Genomic DNA, 6,000 nt, shown 5'->3' with positions numbered 1-6,000 from the left:
AATTATTCTAGTGGTCCTGGAATTGCTAGGTAAAGAATGATTTTTGCGGATAGTGGAGTATGTGAACAGATCCAACAGTCGCTCTTGTTCAAGCGCTGGGCATATTGTTGATGCATCAGGATCAATTTATTTTGAAGTTTTCCTTGTAGATTATGCCGTTCCGCTTCAGTATGCAGTAGTAGCGGCAGACACAGCCAACACCATAATAGTGGCATATTTATGGATTGTAGAGTAGGTTGTCAGTTTCAGCACCTTAAAAATATAAAAAAGTAAAGAGTGGCAAAACATATATAGTATGCAATATTCTTGGTGACCTTCAGCATAAAATAACTACCTTCTCACATTTGATTCTGAAACAAAAATATTATTTTTGATGTTAGGTGCAGGTTGCATCTTTACTTGTTTGGTCAAGTATTCAAGTTATGGCAGGAGGTTCAATCTTTCCTCGCTGATGTCTCTTTAAGCTTTATCGTAGTTCATCTGAAAAAATCAAAAGTAGTATTTCTTTTCCTTCTGCAGACAAAATTACATGTTTCAAATAGTGCCTCAAAAATAGCATATCACTTATGTCTTCATATGTGTGTTCATATGTCATGGCTTGTCTTAGCTTAACTTCTATCTTGTTCTTTGTAAGGTATATTAACAGAAAAAAATAATGTCCTTTTATCTTCATTACACTCTTTATAAGTAGATTATCTGAACACAATTCTTCCAGTGCTCCAGTGTACTTCACTTTTTCTCCTCTTTAAGAGATTATTGTCCATTTAGGCTTCACTTTTCATACTAGGCCTTTGCTGCTTTTCACACAGAGCATATGTTGTAGTGCATATGTCTGCAGAACTAGCTTGGTTGCTGTATGTCAGTATTCTAAAGGCTCATACACACATCAGACTATGGTCTTTGGAAAATGAAAGATCACAGACCAATCTTACCACCCTTCATGTAGTATGAGAGCCATACTCTACACAGTCTTTTCTATGGAGCTGAACTCCACAGAAAAAAAATCTTTGCAAGATGCTGCACACACAGATGCTGTACTGACACAAAAGATCAGTGTCTGCAAAAGATCTGTTCCTGCCAAAAATCCATTCCTGCAAATTGCAATGATAGTCTATGAGATCTGCAGATCATCATACACACATGATTTAACTGACATTCATCTGCAGATCAGATCCACCAGGATGGATTTTCAGATCTGCAGTTCTGCAGATGAATGTCAGTTAAATCATGTGTGTATGATGATCTGCAGATCTCATAGACTATCATTGCAATTTGCAGGAATGGATTTTTGGCAGGAACAGATCTTTTGCAGATACTGATCTTTTGTGTCTGTACAGCATCTGTGTGTTCAGCATCTTGCAAAGATTTTTTTCTGATGTGGAGTTCAGCTCCATAGAAAAGACTGTGTAGAGTATGGCTCTCATACTACATGAAGGGTGGTAAGATTGGTCTGTGATCTTTCATTTTCCAAAGACTATGGTCTGATGTCTGTATGTGGCCTAACAGTCATCTTCCTGTTTCAACTGTAGAAATCTCTCTTCGGTCTCTTGGTATCTGCTTCTTTTAGCTAGAGCATGTCCTTATATCACCACACAGGTAGATAATTCCCTATCTTCACAGACTTCTTTGTGTATGGGATCAAAAATAAAAACATTCATCTGTTTCAGTCATCTTCTTAAAATATTATGTAGGCTATCTTCTTTCATCACAAGATAATCTTTTTCAAGATCTTAATGTAGTGTCACCATCTCCATATCTTCTAAACTCCATCTCAAATCTTCTCATCATCTTCTAATTTGACTGCTTTTATCTGTAAAGTCAATCACCATCTTCATCTTTCTTTAGTTTGTTCACTCACCTGATTATCTATCTATCTATCTATCTATCTATCTATCTATCTATCTATCTATCTATCTATCTATCTATATATATAATAGACTAAGTGCCTCAACCTTCAAAGAAGAAGAAGAAGTACTTTGCATGAGAAAATTTATGCGTGCTCAAACACCAAGTTTAAGGCCTCTTTTCCACGGACTGTTGAGCTGTGTGCTCAGCAAGCAGTTACCAGGCAGCAGTGAGCAGATACCAGGCAGCAACAAGCAGTTACCAGGCAGCAGCAAGCAGTTATCAGGCAGCAGTGAGCAGATACCAGGCAGCAACAAGCAGTTACCAGGCAGCAGCAAGCAGTTACCAGGCAGCAGTGAGCAGATACCAGGCAGCAACAAGCAGTTACCAGGCAGCAGCAAGCAGTTACCAGGCAGCAGTGAGCAGATACCAGGCAGCAACGAGCAGATACCAGGCAGCAACAAGCAGTTACCAGGCAGCAGTGAGCAGATACCAGGCAGCAGCAAGCAGTTACCAGGCAGCAGCAAGCAGTTACCAGGCAGCAGTGAGCAGTTACCAGGCAGCAGTGAGCAGTTGTGAGAGTTTGAGAGCCATTTCACTGCCTATTCACAGTCCATGGAAAAGAGGCCTTACCCTAGCAAGTCTGACATTGCAAATCTGGCCTAATTGGCTATTCATGAGGCAATGCTCATGGAAATGCATGCACAAACTAATACCACAAAGCAGTCACCCTGCTACATGCTACATTAGCACTATCCGGCTTAGTGCACACCAGAGCGGTTCGGCAGCGTTTTGCGATCCACTTGCGGCTGCGGATACGCTGGGGTAATGTATTTCAATGGGCTGGTGCACACCAGAGCGGGAGGCATTTTGCTGAAACGCATACTCCCGAGGTGAGGCATTATTTGGATTGCGGAGGCGTTTCTGCCTCCAATGTAAAGTATAGGAAAAACGCAAACCGCTCTGAAAAACGGCAGTTCAGAGCGGTTTTGCAGGCGTTTTTGTTACAGAAGCTGTTCAGTAACAGCTTTACTGTAACAATATATGAAATCTACTACACCAAAAACGCTTTACAAAACCGCAAAATGCTAGGTGAAATGCTACAGAAAAATAAGAAAAAGCGTTTCAAAATCTGCTAGCATTTTGCGGATCTGCTAGCAGTTTTTGGTGTGCTCCAGGCCTCCAGGAGCGCCACGGGGAGGATTCCCAATGCCCCCTTTTTATACAACTGGGGGGACCGCAGGGTCCCAGGCTCTCTCACTGCCTGGAAACCACAGCGGCACCCCGGAGGGGGAGGCTGGGTGGCGTGGACGACCCCCCCCCCCCCCCCCCCAAGTGTGGCCAGCGCCGGGGAGAGCCGTCTGCACCCACCTCCTAATATTAAAAACAGGCACTTACCTTAACGTCCATTGCGTTCTGCTACATGCGCATTAATTTGGGGGCACCACATGAGAAAGGAGAGAAGCATGGGTCACCCCGAGCTCAGGGCTGGCTCACATACAGCACTCCAGAGGGGGGGGGGGGGGGGGGGGAGGACAGGCGCACTCACTCCAGGGTTCACACCACCGGAGCAAGCCATCCACCACCTGCCTCCAAAGGACACAAACTGCACAAAATGCTTTCCATGAGAAAATTAATGCGCATGTAGCAGAACCCAATGGACGTTAAAGGGACACTTAAGTCAAACCAAAAAAATGAGTTTTTCTCACCTGGGGCTTCCAATAGCCCCCTGCAGCTGTCCGGTGCCCTCGCCGTCTCCCTCTGATCCTCCTGACCCCGCCGGCAGCCACTTCCTGTTTCGGTGACAGGAGCTGACAGGCTGGGGACGCGAGTGATTCTTCGCGTTCCTGGCCACAATAGTGCAATCTATGCTGCTATAGCATATATCATATGCCATATAGCAGCATAGAGGGTGCTAATGTGTCTAGGAACGCGAAGAATCACTCGCGTCCCCAGCCTGTCAGCTCCTGTCACCGAAACAGGAAGTGGCTGCCGGCGGGGCCAGGAGGATCTTAGGGAGACGGCGAGGGTACCGGACAGCTGCAGGGGCTATTGGAAGCCCTAGGTGAGTAAAACTCTTTTTTTTTTGTTTGACTTAAGTGTCCCTTTAAGGTAAGTGGCTGTTTTTAATATTAGGAGGTGGGTGCGGACGGCTCTCCCCAGCGCTGGCCACGCTTGGGGGGGGGGGGGGGGGGGCGGCTGCGCCACCCAGCCTCCCACTCCGGGGTGCCGCTGTGGTTCCCAGGCAGCGAGAGAGCACTTTGCAGTATTGGTTTTTTGACCCTGCATAGTTTGGCATGCGAAAGCAAATGCATATTTGCATGAGCATTGCCTCATGAATAGCCAATTAGGCCAGATTTGGAAAGCCAGACTTGCTAGGGTTAAACTTGGTGTTTGAGCACGCAAAATTTTTCTCATGGAAAGCATTTTTTGCAGTTGTATGCTTTGGAGGCAGGTGTTGGATGGCTTGCTCTGGTGGTGTGAGCCCTGGAGTGAGTTGTCTGCGCCTGTCCTCCCCCCACCCCAGAGTGTTGTATGTGAGCCAGTCTTGAGCTCTAAAGCTCGGGGTGACCCATGCTTCACTCCTTTCTCATATGGTGCCCCCAAGTTAATGTGCATGTTGCAGAACGCAATGGACGTTAAGGTAAGTGCCTGTTTTTAATATTGGGAGGTGGGTGCGGATGGCTCTCCCCGGCGCTGACCACACTTGGGGGGGGGGGTGCAGCTGCGCCACCCAGCCTCCCCCTCCGGGGTGCCGCTGTGGTTCCCAGGCAGTAAAAGAGCCTGGGACCCCGCAGTCCCCCGGTTGTATGGGGGCATTCGGAATCCTCCCCGTGGCGCTCCTGGATAGTGCTAATGTAGCATGAACTAATACCCGCAGGGCGATCGCTTTGCGGTATTGGTTTTTGGACCCTGCATAGTTTGGCATGCGAAAGCAAATGCATATTTGCATGAGCATTGCCTCATGAATAGCCAATTAGGCCGGATTTGCAAAGCAAGACTTGCTAGAGTTAAACTTGGTGTTTGAGCACGCATACATTTTCTCATGGAAAGCCTACTTCTTCTTGCTTCAAGGTTGAGGCACGTACTCTATTAGATAGATAGATGCGGCGTATGCTACGACGCGGGTTGGCTAGTTTACTTTATCTTAATGCCCTTACTCTTCTTTCTATGTTCGGTTCTTGTCTCCCAAGTGGCCTACTCCTCTTAGTGCTATCTTGATCGGTTGTCAGCCAGTGTTTCAAACCAGTGGTCAGAGTTTGTTAAAAGAAGTAGAAAGTCCTCAGTCCTCAAACTTCTTTTCGACACTCCACCCAATTGTATTGATGTTCAGCTGTTTCAAATCAGATCTTCTATAGCTTAGCCTCATTCAGTGGCTTGTTTCCATGTTGACATCTTGCTCAGTCTTCCTGCATGTAGCGGTCTTCACTTGTCTTAGCAATTTTTTTCAGGCCTACATGGGATTCTTGTTTGAAGTCTTGGTGGGCCAGATAAAATAAATTATCTTGTGAGACTTCTAAATCCTGGTAGCAACCTTTTCCATTCTTCAAAATGACAGTCTTTTTACTGATGTGTAGGATGCCTAAGGGCCCGTTTCCACTATCGCGAATCCGCATGCGGGCAACGCATGCGGATTCGCACAGTCAGTACAAGTGGATGGGACTGTTTCCACTTGTGCGTTTCCCCGCACGTTTTTCTGTGCAGAAAAAATCTGCAGGGTAGGGGCCTCAGAATTCGCCTGCGTGTGGAATGCAGGCGAATCGCACGCAATGTATTTAATAGGGAAATCGCATGCGTTTTCCCCATGCGTTTTTTGCCGCGATTTCGCATAGGTACCCATGTTAATTCACACAGGCAGTGACATGGTTAAAATCGCATACAGCCTTACCTATGCGAAATCGCATGCGAAATCGCGGCAAAAACGCATGCGGAATCGCACCCGCATGCGATTTGCCTGCGGTGATTCGCCGGCGATTTCGTAACGCTATAGTGGAAACGGGCCCTTAATGCTTCTCTGTACAAATCTAGCCTCAAAATATATAGAATTCCCCCCTTTGAGGGTAGAAACTACATAAAAATAAAAATCTTCTTTTTATACTTTAATATATGTGTGATACCCAACTATCTCAGCCCTATATCTGAGTCTTTGTCACT

This window comes from Hyperolius riggenbachi, chromosome 12, assembly GCF_040937935.1.
Source record: "Hyperolius riggenbachi isolate aHypRig1 chromosome 12, aHypRig1.pri, whole genome shotgun sequence".
NCBI classification, from domain to species: Eukaryota; Metazoa; Chordata; class Amphibia; order Anura; family Hyperoliidae; genus Hyperolius; species Hyperolius riggenbachi.
The sequence above is the reverse complement of the archived record's forward strand: the minus strand, read 5'-3'. Positions refer to the sequence as shown.